General features: G+C 38.0%; 1 long non-coding RNA gene across 1 annotated transcript in view; it reads right to left on the bottom strand.

The window, feature by feature from the left end:
• Positions 1–1,856: 1,856 nt before the first annotated feature.
• LOC139827438 (uncharacterized) overlaps positions 1,857–22,213 on the bottom strand; it is a 32,265-nt gene continuing 11,908 nt past the window's right edge. Inside the window, exons 2-6 of the long non-coding RNA XR_011737976.1 lie at positions 19,043–19,078; positions 13,169–13,262; positions 10,832–10,978; positions 6,177–6,271; positions 1,857–3,684 (exon numbers count right to left, since the gene is read on the bottom strand). This is a non-coding gene — a long non-coding RNA (uncharacterized lncRNA). The remainder of the gene's footprint in view (positions 3,685–6,176; positions 6,272–10,831; positions 10,979–13,168; positions 13,263–19,042; positions 19,079–22,213) is intronic.

Consider the following 22,213-nt stretch of genomic DNA (forward strand, 5'->3'; position numbering starts at 1 on the left):
AGACTGTACAGTGGAGTAAAGCTTCACATACAGCTGCAAATATTCAGTCTGCAGTGGGTTCACTACAACTTTGTAGGATGCCTGAGGTACCTCAGAGTCAGGGAGAGGACTCAGATGAAGGAACAGAGCAGCAAAATGAAGGAATGAAGCCTTAAGGGGAAGAAAGTTGGTTGGTTGGTGGTTTGTTTGTGGTTTGTGTCCTCTCTACTTTTACCAGAAACAGGTCCATATGACAGCCAGAATTTTCAACATTGATTAAAGACTCTGAGTATTATAAGGATCCAAGTGTTCAACATGAAACATTGTTAAAGTTGCCTAAAATTCAGAAAATGCTCAACAGCTCTCTTATGAAAATCTGTTTCCTTTGAGCCAGGCCCATAAAATTATTGGTCACCTCAGAACATATAGATCAGTCTCCTTCCCCACTAGCAAAAAAAAAGCCAGCTGGACAAAACTGCTATTAACTCTATAACTTACCACGAACATCAGAGCTTGCCAGGATTTCACCACCTTTAGTTTCTTCCTCCAGTGATGCATAACAGTGATTAAATAAGTTCTGTTCTTCTTTGGAATATAGCCATGGTTTAAACTGCTCAGAGGCAACTGAGTCAGATCAGGCTGAGTGCTACCTCCGAGTTCAGCCCCTTTTCTCAATCCAGTGCTCCCTTCTGGCCTCTGTGGTTTCTTCTTTGCAAAAACCACCTCTCCATATTGCATTGGTTAGCTACTTCTGAATTTGCATGCAATATGATGTGAGGTAGCAGATTCGCTGGCCCACAGGTTATATAATTTTACAACCTTAAAAGGTAAATTATTAATAGATTTCTGGTGCTCCAAAAATAAGTAAGTGGAATATTTACAGAGTAAGATCTGGACATGTTCTTTGCTTGAATTTATTATTATGCCTGTTACTCCCCCATGCTTCCCATGCCTCTAGACAGACTCAGTTTAATGTCCATCCCAGATATATCACCATGTCCAAACTTCTGGCAATAACTGTTATCTGTCACACTGATGTGCTACACAGGAAAATTTTTCTGCTTTTTTTTTCCCGGAAAAATAAAAAGTTGTTGGCATAGGTAGTTTGGAAGACAGAACAGCTTTCTTACCCAGTGAGATATTATTGTGTTCCAGAAGCATCTGAAGGGAGTCAAACCTAGTCCACACATATGTTCAATTTCACATGATGTGCTGAGGCCAAAATTTGGGGCCAGCTGCTCCTAAGTCTTTGGCATGTGCTTTTCTTTAACCACATTGAGCATTGCCTGTATGTATGTGCTTGCGTGGTTGCAGCCCCAGCTTCAGAGCCATATATATATTTCTTAGTCTCTCCGTGTTTTTTTTTTCTTTCTTTTTGTTAAAAAAGAAAATACGTCATTTGGAGTTAAGTCTAGAAAAGCAGTTTGCTGTCCTTTGGCTTATTAAAATGCAACAGTACCAGAAAATATAATGTGACAACAACCGCCTGACTTTTGTATCTATATGGGATAGACTTTAATATTGTTTTAAAACTTAGATGATATAGGAAATGAAGCCTCAAAACTCATGTATTCTTGTTGGATGTAAACTGGTACTTTTTTGTCACACATGAGGACAGACATTAAAAACAACTTTATAAAGTATTTATGAGATTTTGATTTACCACAATTATTTTCTCTGGCTTTTAGGGTCTCTGAATAGTATCTTAATGTTAGATCATATTTTCTGACAACAGAACACCAGATACACTGTAATGATTTGGCATTCAGCCTTTTGGAATGAAGGCCAAAATTGGCTAAATAAATCTTTTCCAATAGCAATGATTGCATTGTAAACTCTGGATAAATCTGTGATATTACAGAAAGCAACTGTTTTCCAATAAATTGACTCAAAAAAAAAAAACTATGGAAAAAATTTCCCACACTGGAAGGATGCCAACATGGCATTATGCTATCAGAATCTTCTATACTGTTGCAATTGAACATTTAATAATGTGACAGAAAGTTTTTTTTCTTGATTATTACACTCAAGGTTGGGTGAGAATCCCGAAAGGGAGTAGTATTTAATAGAAATGTTAACTTTATTAATGACATATAAAACACATCAGGATTTCTAGTAGTCAGTTCTACACATGGTTAAGAAAAGGCAGGCGGTCTGTGAATGGTCTGTGAAATAGCTCGGGCTCATACTATGCAAGATTCAGATCACAAGAGGCAAAGCTCTGAGTTGCTTTGTATTCAGCTGGAGATGGCGGAGTAAAATATTCACTGATGTGCATTTATTGCTAGTGGTGTATGACTGCAGGTCTTAGAGGCAACATGACAGATGAGGGCTGTTGTGCTGAACACTCCACAAGTGTGTAGATAAACACCATCTTCACCCAGAAAAGCTTATAATCTAAAATACAGATGCCTCAGACAAGGTGAAAAGAGAAGCAGACATTTAAGAGAAGCGACCTATAGAAGCAACAAAATTTCCAGTGTCAGCAGTGGAGGGAGGAGCAGTCCCAGAGGCTGAGCCCCACAGTGTCAGCTCTGGCTTTCAGTCCACAGGAGGGTGGGTTTGTTTGTTTTCCCTTCAAATTTTTGCACGTGGAAAGACAGTACAGAAATGCACAGCTGCCCATTGACATGACCGTGCAGCCGTACAGGTCCTTCCAGCAGCTTTGTGTGTGTGTCAGGCAGGAGAAACAAGGAGGTCTCTCGTGCTCCTCAGGTCAGGGCCTGGGAGCGGAGGGGCAGGTGCCCTCTGTGACCCCCTGCTGTATCTCTTCTTGAGAAACTTCCCTGGTTTTGCTTTAAAAAGGACCAGAACCAGCTGAACAAATGTATGGCTATTTGGTGTAGCATTTCCATGCAGTTCAGGTTAATAGTTCAGTTGCAGTGCAAAGCCTAAGTCCATGTTCCTCGGATAGCCTCTACCTCAAAAGAAATAATAATAGTGCAAACAACGATAATAACAGCAACAATAACAAAAAATAATTATTCAACTATCACATTATAATTAAAAAAAAAATCCAGGCAAAGATTGTCATTCCAAATGGAGAGGGAAGGACAAGCCAGGATGCAGAAGGCCATACTGAAGTGCAGTAAAAGCTTTTGACTGCTTTATTGTGACCCTTTGCATAACCATTCGGAGCTATTACAACAGTTGCAATTAAAAATCAGAATCAAACAACACCTCCCCACGGAGGAGAGTCTTGCAGGTGGTGGCCAGGGAGGGCTGCAGTATGTCCGGGCTTGCGGGAGAGGAGCCTTGGAATAAATCTGGAGTGAAAATTTTAGAGTTTTAGCAGCTGAAAGATGTCGAATGCTCGCCTTTGACTGCAAAGTGTCTGGCACGCTACCAGGGAGTGTGTCAGGACAAGGCTGGCACCCTGGTGCTACAGGGACCACGCAGCAAACCTGGCTATTCCAACTGTAACTTGGCCACTGTCTGAGTTATCACCTTCAGTTTTGAAACCTCGCAACCCATCTGAAATGTAGCAGTGTCCCAGCATGATACACTTAGCACATCTGATTGCTTAATTATTATCCTTCCTTCCACACATGTCAAATCACAGTTTCACCTGCTCATGTGGCACCCACATGTGCTGTCCTGAACATCAGCATGTGAGCGGCTTGGGATCGCTGCCAGTCTGGTGTCCTCTTCTCCTGCCTTCATTCATGCTCTTCATTCAAACTTTCTGCGTGATCCTCTGGGTATCTAAATATAAATGCATTAACAAAATAATTGTGTAACTTATGTGATACTTAGCAGAATTCTTGTTAACTACTTTGAAAGTGGAAAGAGCCTTTTAAATAAAAATAGTCAGAATCCTTGTGCAATAGCTAAACACTTGCCAGGAAAAGTAAACTTTTTTTTTTTTTAAGGCTTCCCATCATGTGAAACCACATGGACTTTAATTGAATGCTGTGATGATCAATGTTCAGTGAATGTATGTCAGGTATTGTTCAATAAACAACAGCATAGGCGTTCTCTCAGTACTATGTCAGAAAAGAAAATATATTTTTTTTCTGAAAAATAGCCACTTCATGTGTTTTCACTGTCATTGTGTAAAGAATACACCCCACTTCCTCATACTATAGCATTTTTTAAGGTTATTAGATGTTTAACTATGAGTGTAAGAAATTTGATTTGAAAGAGGCTTCAAGAAAGAGGTGGAGACAATAAGATGTAGGCAGAAAAACAGTTTGAGAAAAGCTGCCAGTAAGCTTACATCCAGTAAATGAATGGAGGTAAGAAAAGTAAAATCCTTAGTGGGAAACACAGGTAGACTTCCTAGAGTCAGGTACTTGCTGTGTGCAGGAATTAGATTAATTCGCTCCTGGTCCAAAGCAAAGCACAGCGAGCAACAGACAGAGAGGAATCAGTGATATATTTTTGGTTCCTATCAAGGCCCATTTGCATTGTTTGTGGACTTTATAAAGTGTTTATGTCACAGAGGCTGTTTTCCCCCACCACTCTTGTCCTCCGGCAGGCTCGCACCAAGGCGGAGCACAGATAACAGCATTGCTTATGTTCTTGTAGTAAAGGTGGGATTTGGCCTGTGTGTTTGATGCTGTGCCTTTGGGTTCATGTTATAATCTAGCCATTCAAGGTAAGAGGGCCAGAGAAGCATTTTTTCCCAGCAGCTGTTACCAGAGTTTGCAATGCTGAAGCTGCCACCTGACCAGAGCAGAGTGATTTAATAAACTGCATTCTGTCTCAGGATTTTGCATCCTTTCCTGTCTCTGCTGTTGTCTCTCCTACCAAATGCCCTTCTCAGCCTAATGTCTTTGTTTCTTCAGCTGTAAAATTGACACAGTAAACATTAGAGAAACAATCAGTGAAGTGTTTTTTTTTTTTCTGGAGAGAAAATGTAACATACAATAATCAGGCATTACTTTTTTTTTAATCTGGGATGTCTCAGAAGAGCAGGCAGGTTTTGTGTTGTCCCATTGTCTCCTCCCTCATCCTTGCAATACTGGTAGGATAGTGTTAGCGTGTTTTTTATAATTTCTGCTTGCTTGTTTCAATCAGTTCAGAATAAATGAGTATCCATGTGCTTTTGGGCCAATTTTAAATGCTTCTTCCTTAACATTCTCTCAAAGAAATTGAAGAATATGTGAAGTCCTTGTCAGGTTAGAGAAAGTTGGCAGTCAGGCAGTAATTGGTCATAGAGCACCAAAATTAGAGGTAGGGAGTAGGTGAGAAATCTTAAGAGCCATTGTTTGGGAGTTTTTTAGAATTTAGAAGGAGGAGGTCTTTAAAACATACTCCAAAACTTATGTGTGCAACATTACACAGACACTTACTTTACAAAAATAGATCTTAAACTTAGTACATTGCTCTCTATTATTGTATCAATAGTGTATTCAACATTGTCAAGTGATAGCATGTTAAGAACATTGCAGACATCCAGCTGCTGTCTAATTGTGCTGACAGGTTATTTCTAATCTGCTAATAAGCAGTGAATTGGTTAACAGTGTTGGCACTTAAGTGTGCATGTTTATGCTTCAAGGCTGACACTCCGGTAAGATGAATGGGGGAAGTTAACTTCGCTTGATGCTATTGTTTTAGCTGGTAAGGATGAGGACCCAACAAGATGAAAGTATGTTGGTTTACATTGTCAAGGCTATCTTCGCAACCAGAAGCTAGAAACTTCCTTTATTACAAAAAAAACAAACACATAAATTCTGGGAAATTGAATAAACCCCTCCATTAATCTGCATGAAAGCCTTAAATCATTCAGATTCATATATCTGCTACCCATGGTAATTTTTTCTTTGGTGTTTGGAATAAGAGTTTCTTGTGATCAGGCATCATCATTTCTTGCATCCATTGATGGACTAAGAAATCACAGTAGTACAAATGGATATAGCAGTCCTCTGTTTTCTTTGAAATATAGCTTTTGGGAAATGTCAGAGCAGTAGAAAGAAACACTAACAGAATGTTACCCTGTTCTAATGAAATCTCTTCAGAAAAATAAATGAGGTTCTGTTCTTGGCTCCTTTTGTTTTGTTGAAAAACATAGGATAACTCATTTGATCTAACTTTACACCAGCTTCCCAACTGCAAAACGTGAATGAGTTATGCATCCTTTCTAAAAAATGTTGAGAAATGCAGATGAAAAATCATTATGTAATCCCTAAACACCACATTGAGTGACCTTTATTCATACTGAAATAATGAGGACTATTTACAGACTAATTTACCGTTCACCAAAAAGATGACAGAATCCAGGCCGGTTTTGTCTTGGCCCAAAGAATACTTCTGAACTCCTGTTTTCACTGGGATTTTCAGTTCAGATCTGAAAACGAAGAAAATTGAAGGTTAGTGAATGATGCTATATGTTTTAAGATATCCATGCTCTAACTTAATCATTGAATATATCTCCAAATACTAGTATCTCATCTGTAATACTACTGCTGGGATTTTCAGAAAAATAGCATGTAATGTCAACTCTGTATTTAAACTGTAACCAACAAACCCTGGGGAGCTATCAAGGTATCAGTCTTTAGTACTGAAAACATAACACCGATTTAAGTATAGCTACTCAAAATGGGTCAAGTTACAGCTGAGTTATATTTTAATGAACTCAAATTAATACAGTATTGTCAACCAAACAGGCAAATTCATAAATATAGGTATTTGAAACCAAGTTCCTGATTATATAAACTTATTTTTATTTAACCCTGTGAAAACTGGTTAGGTGTACACACATGCAAAACCACCTATGAATACTGAAATTCTCAGGTTTTGTTGCAAGACTGAATGGAAATGCCAGCACTTCAGCATTCAAAATCTGGGCCAGATGCTCGGGTTTAGGATGTTTGGGTTTGGAGTTTGAACTGTGTGTATATCTGCTGATTTGAGTTGAAATATGTGGTAACTGGTATGAAAAAAGATAAATGTTTAATTTCGAAACTGAAATGCTCGTGTGTCAGATGTCCCCATAAATGTTCTCTCTTTCTAAAGGAAAAAAAAAAATAGAGATCATGTTATAAGACCTAAATCTGAGCAAATCACTTCTGAAGCAGCAGTAGTGGAAGCATTGTTAGTAGCCTGAGTAAAACACCTAATGGCTGTCCTATGTACACTTTAAATGTGTAAAGACAAATTCACTTGACAGATCAGTGACTAGGAATTGAGAATTTGAAGTCATGTGGCAGTCAGGTTTTCACATTAACATTCACCATTTTTCTGTGATTCTGTAAAGATTATCTCTCTGTTTTGTCTCCAGTTGTATTGGTGAATCTCCAAGAGACAGTATGAGCTTGATCTCAAGTGTCTAGGTCCTTTTTTTTTTTCCCCTAAGCCATTAATTCTGGGAGAATCTAATCCCAGTTCACTGCTGATTTTGGAAGGAATAAGTTATACTCTTCAGCCCATTTAGCAAGGTTGTCACATGTCTATCTATATGGACTCTTTAACACATCCTTCTGTTAAATTAAAGAACCGAACAACAAACTCTAATCTTGTTTTTCGTGACTCTCACTGAAAATCAAAGAATCCACAGATGCTTAAATGAATTACAGTGCTACTAATACAACCTTAGACTACACTCTATAGAATATATTAATCTAGTTTTTCATACTATTTTGAGATCATATATAAGGAAATTTAAAAAAATCCTTGGTATGCAATATTTTATTTTGAAATTAAGAAGTTTAGAACTTCTGAAGTAAAACAGAAACATACCTATAGTTTCCAAAATGCAAATACATGACATGAGTCAGAGCAGGCTAAATGATCTTGCATTTAGGGTTAACTTCTAAATCAATCTATATCTTTCCTTAGGACAAATCAGTGTGAGCAATGAATTAAACTGCTAGATGTTTGAAAACCAAATAAAACATTATTAATCTAATTTGGTGAGTAAAAAACCCTGATAACCTGGGATATTTATATGGGTATCCTTATTTTGATGTGTATTTTGGGGAAGGAAAGAGTGAGATTGTTATTTTTCTTACCATTAGAAATATCTATGTAGCTTGCCAATATCTGCCTTGGGAATACTTTACTAGTAATGTATATATTTTGCCTTTTAGAAAACTGGTTTCCCAAGGTTGAGAAAAACTGTAAGCAAAAGTATTTGGCAGGAAACATTAAAACAAGAAAATATGAAAGATAATTCAGATTTGATAAATTCAGGGTCAAAAGACACACTACATCACAATGTTTAAGAGACATCTTTAGCCTAAAAATACACTATTTATTGAGAAGAAACTAAAGGCAGCAATAAAAATTCACAAAACTAAAACCAAGAGTAATAGCAGTGAGTTTAAAACTGACCCCAGGGAAATACAGACAGTTGATAAAGGAAGCTGAAAGTGTCTTTGAAAATCTTTGTAGAGGATGGAGGAAAATATGGAACAATACTTCAAGTATATAAAGAAAAACTGAGATCTTAGTAATGGTTTAAATCCAGTACTCAGCAAGGACAGGAAAAGCATGGATCATGATGTGTAAGGGCAGATGTGCTCATACACGTCTGTTTTTCCAGAAAAAGACAGAAACATCTATTTCTACTTTGAAGATAGTGTAAAGTATTTTCTGTCCCATCAGTAGCTAGAAACAATACTGAACAAATACTATTGCATTTTTTTTTCCAAATTGGCAGGATCAGCTAATAGCCTTGATGCAAGCTAAGGTGGTTTATTTTGGTGTACTAATTGTTTTTATTTACAGAATGCTGCAGAAATTGCCTAAGACTTAACTAATGCTGAGATTTTCAGTTAAAAATCTGTTAAAATCATACAAAAGTCTGTCTAAAATTGAGGCAGTAAAGAAATAGGTATAGATATAGAATAGACAAGTAGGAAAAATATTTCTAGTGTAATCCTGTGAGGATTTGTTCTTTCTCCAATGCAATTCAATATGTTTAGCAAAGTCTGGAAAATGTGAAATTATCAATAGCAAAACTTACAAGTGACAAAATCATTTGACAAAATGATGCTGGAAGGGGAATGAGCTAATCTGGAGTGGTCATTACAGTAGATTCATTAAAACAAGATATTTTTGCATGGCCAAACCTGAGGTCGAAGGACAACGAGTATGCAGGACTCATTATTAGTGATCTGAATCCTCCAGAGCAGGTACTCTACAAAAGACTTAAATAATAATTTGAAAGTAAACTACCAGAATGATGCCATAATTAAAATGTCAGATGCAATCCTTTCATGTCTAAGCAAGGGAATGCAGATGGAGAAGGTGATACTCTCCCTGTGTATGTCATTAGTGAGAGCATTCCTGGAATACTCTGTCCAGCTCTAGCGTTTACGTTTTGAGAAGCACAAACTGGAATCAGCTCATAAGAAAACTGCAAGACAAGTATGAGGTCTGAGAATTGTGCCACTGAGACACTAAAGCAGCTCAATTTACTCAATGTTAGAAAGAGAGTTTGTCATAGTCTGGAAGACCTGTCATGGAAAATATGTTCTTGACCAGTTCTGTTTAGTTAACTAGTAAAGTCTTTAAATTATGTGTTATTTTTAAATTATTGATGTTACTTCAACATTATCCAATTAATAATAAAGATGGAGCTACTGGAAATTTAAGTTTGACAATTCTGAGCTGGAAACAGAGCACAAATATCAAGTGATAGTAATTAACTTTTTGAACAAATTCTGACATAGAAATGTGCTGGATTTTCCATCTGTTGCAGTTCTTAAATTGAACTGTAACATATCTCTCAGAAAGACACCCAGTCTAGAACAGGTATTACGGCTGATGCAGAAATCGCCGGGTCGTGTTGTCTAATTTAAATAGCAGGTCAAGTTAGAAGACCAAAAATTATCTCCTGGATATAAAATCAGTCAGGAAAAAGTAACTAAGGCATACTGTGGTAAAAAAATGCGGGACATACGTGCTCCAAATATTACTGTCACAATAAAAAGTGCAGTGGAAAGGAAAAGTGAAGTTAAATGACAGAAGAAAAGATTACTGGTTTTAATGCATAACTGACAATTAAAAGACCATATTTCTGATACCGAGCCTACCTCTAACTTCCTTTCTTGCTCCATTCAAGTAATTTTTGCTAGGTAAAGTTTTGTCTAATTTGCTTTGTAATTTCTACTGATGAGTCTGAATTAAGTTTAGAGCATGCAAATCAAACACAGTGAGAACTGCAAAAAATACTGGGTTTAATATACGGTTGTTATACGCACCAAGGAGACACAGAGAGTTTTTCCTTAGCTGTTCTAAAAAGAGCTGTAGTGCAGATGGATCTGACAGAAAAAAGTATACAAATATATCACATATGTGTTTATGGTCTTCTGTCTTTCTTAAATCAGGTTCTCCACTGGCACTTCATCCTGCTCCATTGTTAAATGGGTGTATAATGGTTACGATGTTTTGCAAGGAAAAGCTAAAGGCATTAAGACTTCGAGGTCCTTTTGTTTTGTATTTTCCCTAAGATAAAGCATTAAGGTCTGTGATGAGAAAGGGCTATATAGCTGCAATGGCATGTGTATTCATTTAAAAAACGTAAGTCCTCTAGTGTCATCTAGCAATCTTTGGGAAGGCCCACAGGTTTAAATGTGCATTATATTTTCTGTTCTATACATATGGGCCAAAATGCAACTCAGGTCCATATATAGTGTTATCTAATGCACTGTTCTTTCATTCCTACTGTAACAGGCAAACATCTTTAGTGACCAAAAGCATATATATTTTTATGCTCTGCTTCATTTCTGAGAATGTGCCCCTGCTTGTATTCCAAGCCCTCTTATTAAAACACATATGTACTTTTTGGGCTGCTTACCAAAAAAACTTCTTAACAGTCTTAGTTACACTTTACAACTTCTACAAAAGATAGTGTTAAAATTGAAAGCTTCTTCAAATAGACAATCACTTCATAATTCTTTACCTGAGAGCTTTTATAATTTACATCATCTGGTCTTTTCTCTGCTTCCTTTTATACTTCTTCTGCCAATATTTGTTGTTTGTTAAACTTTCTCCTCTATTTAGAATATTACTTGAGCTTGGAAACTTTCCGGGGCAGGGGGAAGGCATTCTGTGAAATGTGATAAATTATTTTATTAACAGTGAAAATTTAGTAATTTCAGTTCTAAATACAGAGACTGTGATTTTGTTTGTTTGTTTGTTTGCATGTTCTGTTTTTACATCCCAGTTAATTATTCTGCACAGGTTTTGCTGTTTTCTGAACAGATTTGGCCTCGTATAGAAAGTCTTTAAGGATTTCATCTGTATCATTAGAAAATACTCTGGGGATGGGAACATCTGGAAATAAACTGCATGACCCACTTTAGCATACTTTGCACTGTGAAAGCCTGTATATTATTTCAGTGGCCTCTGGAGCTGCTGTTTTGGACAGTTTTTCTCAGCCTGGTCCTCAAAATGACTCATCTCTTCTATCCCTTGCTCCCCCAAAGTAAATTCATAACATTCAAGATGTGAGGCAGGATTGTGAGGATATTAATGTATAGTTCACTTTTGGTTAAAGAATACTCTGCCCAGTGTAGCCTGTATTCTTCCACTTCAAGGCTTCTGCCTCCCAGCACAGCCATGAAGAGATTCCAACCTTGTCTCACCAGAACAGTCATGATGGCAAGTACTTTGCTCTTTATGTACTGCTACGTGGTGTATTAAAGGCATCTGTATCGAATCATTCATCTGTGCAGCAGTTTGTGCACAGCTTAGTGAATGAAGCAGTGAGCTAATGAATGAACGTTCCTACTTAAAACAGACATATATATCTTTCGAGTTGTATTCCTTCATCTCGATGGCATACCTCAGCCCATTGGCTCAGTCCAAAGTAAATCCGTAACATGTCATAGCTGGACAGACCTCTGATGAGATTCTTTTCAGCAAGTTAGCATACTGTTAAGTCATTTTCAAGGTCTCTAACACAGAAGTCCCTTGTTGAACAACTTTGCTTTATTTGGCCCACTATGTGAAGGCACGTTTGAGTGAGATTTTTAATTCCCAATTCATGAATATTATTCAAACACAAATGTAAATCTTTGTAAGCATTGAGCTACTACTGTGCATTCTAATAACATATGGAAGATAATACTGTGCCCATTTTTAATCACTAAATTAAAATAATTGCTGGAACAACTTTATGTAGCAATATATAGGTCTTTTTTTCTAATAAATTTGTGTGGTTAGAATAAGTCATAGAGAGGGATTTTTACTGACTTGTCAATGATGCTGAGTCTTAAAGCAATAACTTCAGTAACAAAACACTATATTCATTCCCAGTTGGACAGAGTCTTGAAGAGGACAGAGTGGAGCGGTGGTGCATACTGCTGGTGGGGCTTGTCTAGGGATCTCCTGGCTCCACGCTGGAGAGGAAATCATCGAGAAAGTGTTGGTTGGCTCCCAGAGCCTCCCCGTTGAATCTAACTTGTCACATTTTTAAAACACTCAAGCATCTGCGGGTGTCTTTTGGAGGAAGTAATTTCTTTCAGCATTCTTTTCCTATTGCTTTCTGACAATCTCAGTACTTTCTTCAGGTGTTGCCCTTTATAGCAGGAATGTGAACTGTACATAGGTCTAAAGAAAATTAACAGTGACTCAGAAAATGAAAATTATCTGGGAAAACCACATTCCTCAGCAACACAGTATCATGAAGACCTGATTATTTCTTCTTGTGGAAGGGGCCAAGGTGTTTTATGATACCATACAGTTGTAGCTGAGATTGGCCTGTAGCCCAATCAACTAGTCGTTCCTTTCTGCTGTATTTCTGTATTGGACTAATGCTCAAATGCCCACAGGAGATTTGGGTAACTCTCTACAAATGCTTTTGCAGGTAGTGAGTGTTAATATAATTTAAAAAATGTGTTGTTTTCCCACCCCTCTCCTACTCTTCACCTCTCTTTGTGAAAAAAGTAAATCATTCAGAGGTTGCTTTCAGCAAATACCAGTTTGTTGAATTTACAGGAAGGGCTGCAGTTCCTCTATGCACATGATGCTTTCTAACACATCACAGGCATCTTCAATAAAAACCATAAAAAACAGACGTGAAAACAAACAAATTCCCTTCCTCTCAAAATATCCACACAGGAAATAAGTATGCTAAAGGCAACTCTACCAGTAGCTTTTGTACCAAATTGTGGTCACTGAATCGTGGATATCTTTTTTGAAAATGGAAGCATAAGAACCCTTCTTTCTTGTATGAGGACAAGTTGAAAAACCCAGACATATTTAGCCGTCAGCTGCCTACGGAAATGTCACTTACCAATGTTTAGGATGATAGATTGCATCCTTAAGATGTACCGTTCTCTCTCCTTCCTCTCCAAGGAGATCCATTCTCCATTTTTTACCCTTAAAACCTAAAAGAATCATAACAAAAGCTTCTCACTTAATTCATCACTTCCACTTTCTCCATTTTGTGAGCATTTTCACAGCATAAAATGTGGTTCTTGTGGCACTCTGCTCTTTGCCCACATGTGACTTTAGGAACAGCCACACTGGTCAAATGGGTAGAATTGCTTCTTTAAAAATCAAAACAAGCAAACAAACTAACCAAACCAGAAGAAACAAATAAAACAACAAAAAACCCCACCAAAACTCAACCAAACCAAAACAAAAGCAAAAAAACCCACTTGTCTCAACTGCTCTTAGAAATACTTATATGAAGAAGAGTTTGTCCCTCTCTTTCACATACAAAATTACTTCTGAAGTGTTATAACAAGTTTTGGATTATCAGCATTCAAAGATAAATGAGACCACAAAAAATGAGAAGTCTAAATCAACAACTTCTTATGACCTGTGATTAAATGAGGTGCAATATTCGAAATTGTTCACAAACAATAAATGACTATTGGGAATCACGTTATGGCCAAGATTGAGTGGACAACTGTGAAGACAACCCAAGCCCAGCTTGACCAGCCCCAAGCCTTAGTGATAAAACCTGTCACAGAGGTACCTCTGGTGGAACTGCTGCTCTCTAGTGCACTGCATCATTGCAGGGCTTGTTACCTGGGGTGCAGCAGCCACCCCAGGGCAGTATCTGCTGTGAGCAGGGTCAGGGTGTTTGGAAGGTGACCCTTCTGAGGTCTTCAGTCTTACAGCACCATCATCTCCACTTCAGTCTCAGCTATACTCATTGTGGACTAGACTCGGGACGTATGTACTTTTTTGCTGTAGATTATGAGTATTCTCCATAACAGAACTTTGTCTCAGGCATCTTAGTTGGGTCTGAGTAGCCCTGGGGGTGCACCGTTATGGAAATGAACTAACACTGCTTCTGGATTTGAAGTGGCCATACGAGTAATACATCAGTGTTCACCTGTAATGTGCCTGAGCCAGTTCCTCCTCCGGATCCAAACATGTCAGCCCTCGTCTGTCTGTGTTTATGGCAAAGACAATAATTGCCTGCAGATAGTGGTGTACTGTTATGCACACTTTGGACATATATAATGAGTCAGTCAGGAGCCTTCCATTCATCATTCTGTACAGAGAAGAGGAAAACCAAACCTACCTCAACTCTTTATTGCTCATTTTTTTCCTTTTTTTTTTCTTTTTCCCCCCTCCTTTTTGCTACATCTTCAGTTAATTTCCCTGCACATTCTGTAGTCTGTACTGAGTGCAGCAATGTCAACCAGAGAGAGCAAGCCACTGAGGTAAGGCACTGCCCAGGAAGAAATGGTACTGGGTCCTACAAGAGGTCATGCAGGTCAGTAACGCACTGCTGAAAATGGACAGCAACAGATAAAAGTTAAAGCAAAAGTGAAGGAAACAAACAAACTAACAAGCACATATTTGATATCTCCCCAAACTACTCCATCCCAACAGTTTGTGACTCGGGAACTTTTGTATCTAAAGTGTTGTCTGATGTTTAATAGTCACTGGTTATTGCCATGAGTTCAGCTGGTGACCTTGGCAAACTTAGAGAATCCACAACTTCTGTTGTTTCATTTTTATGAAGAACTACATTTCTCTGATCATTTTGGAGCTGGTACCTAATACCTTCATCTGATTACAACTAGTTCCTAAACTGGAGGACAAAAAAGTCATTCCTTATTAATTCTTTTCACACTACTTTTGATGCCACAGACCTCTATCATACTGCTTCTTTCTTCTGGGAGCTTCTTTTGATTTGCAAATTAATAATTTGATTCTGTCTTGTCCTTTTAGGATGTGAAGACTTCCCTTCTTATCACAGGGCTGTTTAGGTTTTTTTAAGAGGTTTAAGTGAAGGATCTTGTCAAAAAACAAGTAAACTTTATCCTTATATTCAATTACGAAACTCCCTGTGTCATTTCTTGTCTGCCAGTACAAAGGCATTTTTAAGAGGAGGCAATGAAGAGAGCTAACACAGGTTTAATTCCTGTTAACATGATGAAAAAGTAATTTAACACACTTCTCGCCTGGCATGAATGGTGGCCTAATTCTGCATAAGAGTGTGGGTCTTTCTTCAGTTTCGTGAATCATACCCCTTGTTTCTTCAGCTTTTTTTTATGTATCCATGAAAAGAAACTATTTTGCAGTAATGGAATGCTGTGTACATTGCATCACATCAGGCATAGAAAACAATTTTTAAAAAGTGGGGTTTTTTTAATATAATAAATTATGGTTTTCAGGAATTTTTTGTTTCTTCCCGTCTGTCTTGAAAAAAAAAAAGAATCTCTGTTTGCACAGCATAAGTACTTTCCAGGAAACAGATTATAGCATTTGATTCTGGTCTGAACGTGTACTAAGTTTTGACATTTTTTAATTTAAACTAAATACAATGTCTCAGTTCATACATCTGTGAGATGAAAAATGCATAGCTCCAAAGCACTGGTTAGGAAATCTATCAAAAAAAGCCAGGTGTCTGAGGAACAGTTTGACAAGCACAGAGACAAAAGGAACACAGGGAAAGGAACAATGTCAGAGAAGTGTGAAGACAAAGGGTCGGGAGGCAAGGTTTGTGCTCAGTGTCATAGGGGGAATAGAAACTCCACCGGTGTCAACTTTCTCTGTGTAATGCATCTCTGTCTCAATTCATGCTAAATAGATTGGCATGTACTGCTGACAGCCTATTATTTTACAAACCATGTGTTTTTTTAATATATTTAGATAATAGTACCGTTCAATCCCTTAGCTAGATTATCGATAGGATGTAATGACAATCCAAATATTTATAGATTTGTTTTATGGCAGTGAGAGAAGCGTTGTCTTTTCTGGGGACTCTGGTGACAACAGCATTCCTCAAATGGGGTGGAGACAACTGGCCTCTTGACTGGCCTCTCCTGCTACCAAAAGCTGTTTGGAGATCAAGTCAACGGAGCCTCAGGAGTGGCTCCATCTTACATAAAGTAGATATCTGCAGTAAATCAGATGAGTTGTGATTGAAAATACCCGCTTCTTCCAACTGCAAGTTTGCATATCGTCATTGAGGCTACAAATGGCTTAAGTTACATGAGGTGAATCTCAGTTCAGGATGCCTAATCTTTTTACCACTAATCCTGCTGTATTATTTAGCCAGTGCAACAATATCTAGTTCTATGTCTGAAAACAAAAATATTGCAAGAAAAAAATTAATAAATTCCCAAATGAGCATTATTTACAGTTTTTCCACCTTCTGTAATATTGCTTTGAGTGGTTTTAAGACAGAGGAAGTTGGCAAGCTTTGCATCTATCCCCCATAATGGCCATTATCTGGAGAGGACAACAGTAAAAGCCAGTCCATCCAGCTTGTTTGCAATGTCTCACTTTCAAACACTGTTTCACATCACACCCCTAACACATGAAGAACAGCACATCAGGAATGTCTGTATATGAGGGCATGTGTAGATGGCAGGTACCACCTGAGGTCTGTTTGAGTTGGGAGTTGTATGAAGGAGAGAGTAGTAACAGCTTGTGCATGTGCAGATTGTCCATCAGAACGGGTGGTTTGCCAATCTCTAGACCTTGCTTAATACATTATCTTTCTTTCCTACAGTGCTTCTTCTTCAGTGTGAATTCCTTGTACTTCTCCAGAACTGCCTCCCAAAGTACAGCCAGACGAGTGGGCAGTAGAGCAGGTGGTCGCTCCAGACTTTGCCTATTGAACTCACAGGTTCCAGGCCTTCCACAATTCCCACAGGGCCAAGAACCAGGCTGAATCAGCATAACTTTCCTCATTTTTTAAATAGATTTCTTTCAAACAAATATAAATCCTGCTATATGAAGTCTGGCTACAGTTTCAGTGACTTTTGTTGCTTGAACTAATCAATGAGAGCTATACTGAAATCAGTTTGCTTTTAGCACAACTCAGGGTAGCCAAGAAGCTGTTTACTGATTGTTTTTAATCAGTTTAGTTAAATGAATTGACACTTATACCTAGTACAAAGAAGCTATAGCTTTTATGTATTATGAAAAGATAGTAAGTTTCAGGTCCCAAGGTTATGACAATAATATTGAAAATACAATTTATGATCAAAGTTTTACTGCAGAGCCTATATCCAGCTGTTGAAAAATGCTGAAAACTGTTCCAGCCAAGGCCTTATGGATACCTTCATTCCACGGCTGTTTTTTCTGTCCATACTTTTTTCCAAGATGCAGACTAATTCCACATTTTAGCCAAAGACTCCAGCCTCTTGCTATATAGACTGTCAGTTGATTCTTTGTCTTCCTGCTTTTCTGCAGCATGCCAACACTACTTCTCACTCTCCAGCTTTCTTTTGGAGAGCAATTTAATTGCATTTGAATGCCTGTTCCCTGGACTGTTCTGTGAAGCCAGGTAGCTGATGATCAGGAAGTCAATTTTTGGAGTCCAGGATAGCAGCTGGAAGCTGCTGGAACAAGCTGCCCAAATAGGAGCTGTTGAAAATTAGACCAGCAGCAGAGGCTGATAAAGATGAGCTGTGAAAGATTGTCTTAACATTCTTCTCCATCCTATGGAGGGAGATAAGCGCCAACCCTGGCTACCTGGAAAATCTCATCAGACTGCAGATCTACAGGGATTGTTATATGTTTTTATTAAAAAGAAAACGTAGTCACTTGTGTCTGAGTGCTCCCTCATAGAAGAGAGTACACAGTGTGGTTTTCCTTTTGCTCCCTCTGAAATAAGTTGGAAATCACAGTTGATCTGGGTGGAAACAGAATCTACACAAAGTTCAACTGGCTTTTCAGCTGGAAGCTCACAAGGATTTTACACTGGTCAAAGATTTCTTCCTGTCTTATGCAGAACTTTCTATTAACCATATAAGCTGTATTTTTCCACACTAGCATATGTACACAGAAATACTAGAACTGCCATACCTAATCAGACCAGTGGTCCATCTAGGCAAGTATCCTTTGCTCCTTTGCCTCAGAGGAAGGTGCAAGAAAATTCATAATATCATAGCCCAAGGGAAGTATCTTCTTAATCTTTGGCAGGTTTTGGCTAACTATTGCCCTGAGCATGAGTGTTTATATTCTTTATACACTTTTATCCTATCTAAGTGTCATCTATCGTGTATGTTCTATTGTTTGAACTATTCTCTACAGGTTTAGGCATAAAGGTCACAATAGGACAGAGGTCATAAGTCACAGTAGATCAAAAGCCATAGCGTGTCAAATGTTGTAATATAATTCATGCTCATGCATACAGCACATATATAAAGTGATAGCTCATGCTAAGGCATTGCCTCGCATTGCTCTTACAGCTACAGCTCCCCTAAGAGTGTTATAATATCCTATTGACTTTCTTGTGGATTCATCGTGCTGTGAATTATTTCTGGCCAGTGGAATGCATGGAGTTACCTTTTGGGTATTACTTAAGCAGGCGTCCTGTGATTTTGCCAGAGATCTTTTTTGCAGGAGTCAAGGTGTGTATTGTTTCCCTAGATTTTTTCTTTTTTTAAAGAAAAAGAAAAAAAAAACAAAAAACACAAACCAAAAATGGGAGGGGGGTGAAAGAAACTGAAGATTTACACTTTGGCTTAAAGATATATTGGGTATATGAAAACAGCTCCTTTTCTTTCTGTCCCATAAAAGAACTGATCCCATGGCCTCAACAGGGATATGTATGTGAAGCCATATTCAATAAACCTTAGGTGCCACAATTTTTCTATTTCCTCTTAAACCAAAGAATAGACAACTGCCACATATTCTTTTGTCCCCAGCATTCGATCTTTTTAATTTCCTACATGCAGTTACTCACTTTTTTTTTTCTTTCTCGCTCATTGTTCCGTTCCTCCTGGAACAAAAAAGAGATAAAGAATAAAACAAAAATCTCTATAAATGATCCTTTTCCTAAGGACACTTTACTCCTAACTGTTTGACTTTTCACCCTTTGGGTGCTTAGTGGAAAAGCCATTACTTGCTTGGTGAGGAAAAACATTTAATGAATCACAAAATCATTCAATTATTCTTAAAAACACTTCACATCACACATCTTTTTCCACGTAAAGTGCGCATTTTTCACATTTAAATGGTGCATAACTGCCTCATACAATGTGTCCCTAGAGTTAGAGACATTTTAGCAGAAGGGTTCCAGGAGTATAGAGAACATTTTGATATAGCATCAAAGATACAGAGCTTCCTCTTCTCTCCTCACTGTCTTTCAACAATATTTACGCAAAATTGCCTTTCTGCTGTTGTGAAGTGTGTAGCTTTGTACTGAGATCCGCATGCTTTGCTTACTTCGGTGTGCTGCAGTACCACATGATGAAACTGAAGTATACAGTAAAACTATTAGCTAATACGAGTCAAATAAGCCTTTAGATGTTGGTTTTTTTTTTTTTTTTTAATAAAAATACAATGTATTTAGGAAGGGAAGTAAGAGACTTCCTCAGAAAAATACATTATTTTCAATTGTTATTGAGCCCGATGTCGATCTCTCATCACTTTTCCTCTGCTTTTATAAGAAAAGTGCTTTCTGCAGACTGCAGTAGCTGCCATTTACAACACAGATTTTTCTTTTTTATTTTTTTTTTTTCCCTCTGAGGTTTTTTCTTGATGGACTTACATTGTAAAATGTTCTTTTCTGCATTTTATGAAAACATATGTGCTTTACCCAGCAGAATCAGGTGGCCAACTTGGTTTGTAAAACCAGCTTGAAGGCTGCACTTTTGCCTGGGCAAATGGGAATCAGTCTGCTTATTTGAATGCCAGTATACAAACTGTGCCAGCTAAGGAGCTGGCCTTGAATTTGTAAATTTTCCTGCACTTTTATATCCCTGTAATTGAAACAACTAATTTTTTCCATAGCAATGATTTTTTTTTTAAAGTTTAATAGGAAAGAGTGGTATTTATACAACAGCCTTAGGCTAACTTAGATATCTAACTTGGGCACAGTTTTAAGAACTAAACCTAGGTGTTTGTACTTCTCTGAGTAGCTGGCAGAGAGACGGAGGTGCCAGGGGGCTGTAGGCAAGGGGGAGCAGTTGCAATTCAAAGCACCTAAATCAGACGCCAGAAGTAGACAGTGTGAATAACCCTCTAGATCACTGGAATTATTGGACCACAATAGAGAGAGAGCAGAAAAAAGCGAGGCTGGCATATGGTGAGTGTCCTACATATGGTATGTTGTTTATATATGTTTTTTCCGTTAGCATTTTTCTTTGTTGCTCCACCTCCTCCTGCTGTCTCTCCTAACAAGAATGTTAATTCAGAAATTTCTGCGGTTGAAGGAAAGTTTTTGGACCTATGCTATTCCCAAGAGCATAAAAGTCGGGCAAAACAAGTTAGGTCTCTCTTCTGTACTCTGCCTCGCTTAAACAGCGCACTGTGTGTTTATGCGTAATTTTCTATTTCCTTTTGTTTATCTGGAGCCGATAAGGTGTGTGTCTGCCATAAAATTTACCATAATTCACCCCTCAAGACAGTGTTTTGTACGGACTCAAGTATCAATAGATTCTGCAATAATTAGGAATGATAGGCATCAATATGATAGACATGCATTCTTCGTACTGTACTAATTCCTTCGGTCTGGTCAAGTCCAAGTCTTATCCAATGTAGCTTCAGGGGAAAGCTCCCTTGCGCTGGAAAAAACAGGCTCCACCTGGTTCCGATTAACTTTGCACTAGTTGGATCTGCCCAGTGATGGTGTAAGAAAATACAGAGCAGAGAAACCTGCAATTGAAGCCACAGATTCATGGCCTATGAAACTAGAAGGCTATTACGGTCATCTATCCTGTCTGCCCCTCTGTGTAAGGGGCACCAAAACTTTTCTGAATTACTCTGGTGTGTGTGTGTGTGTGTGTGTGTGTATGTGTGTGTGATTTTAATGGAGAAAATCATTAGATCTTGATTTAAACCTTCCAACATGTTCCTCCAACGACATCTTCTTACCACTGGCTTCTGTTAAACCTTTGTCACTGGACTAAAAACTCTAGTGTTATCAAATTTCTCTTTCTCACATAGCTATTTACAAGCTGTGATCAAGTAGCCTTTAAGCGTCTCTCTGATAACGTAAATAAATTGAGCTCCTTGAGACTTTTGTTACAAGGAATGTTTTCCAGTCTTTTCATCATTCTCATTGCTTTCCTCTGAACCTTTTCCAATTTTTCAGCAATCAGTTCTCTTGAATTGTGGACACAGTATTTCCAGAACTGGTTGCACCTGTGCCAAAGACAGAGGTAACACAACCATATTGTATATTACTCTGGTGCTGTGCCCGTGGGCTGTATCAGATCTGTGTCTACCCTCCCGTACTCACAGCTCTTCCCAGCCGATTATCTGCTCTACAGGATTTTTCAGACTAACTTCAGTCTGCAGGAAGGGTCCCTACCTGGAAGCAGTGACATACAGTCTTTGTTATTAAGCAGGGTCTTAACATTTGTCTGGACCAAAATTTACAGTTTAATTGTGGCCAGTTTCTTGGGCAATCTGGGTTCCACAGTGATTCGGCTAGAGCTTTTTTTACTAATCTTCCAATAATTTCAACTGCAAGCTTTCTAAATATGTTTTCTTATCATTAATGAAAGAGTGACAGATAGAAAAAAAATACTGCAGGGCCATGCATCTGTGGGTCACCATTAAAATAAACACCACAGTTATTTTTCCCCACTTGCTACATGCTTAAGACTGAGATTTGACTCTATTTAATAGGTACAATACTGATTTTAATGAATTTTTCTTCATAAAAATATCATGATTAACAACTAAAAGACTTTCCAATATTTCTCTGCACATTTAATACTACTAAAATTACCTTTATCCTACCAACTATATACTCTTATGAAACAATATCTAGTGAGCTTTGGCAAGATAACTTTCCATAAACTTCTGTTCTCACTGCTTTGATTAAAATGAAATAATATCCCTAGAAGCCATTCCTTATTTTGCTTGAGATCAACATGAGGTTGAAATGCCTAAAGACATTCAGGTC

The sequence above is a fragment of the Patagioenas fasciata genome, chromosome 2, assembly GCF_037038585.1.
Source record: "Patagioenas fasciata isolate bPatFas1 chromosome 2, bPatFas1.hap1, whole genome shotgun sequence".
NCBI classification, from domain to species: Eukaryota; Metazoa; Chordata; class Aves; order Columbiformes; family Columbidae; genus Patagioenas; species Patagioenas fasciata.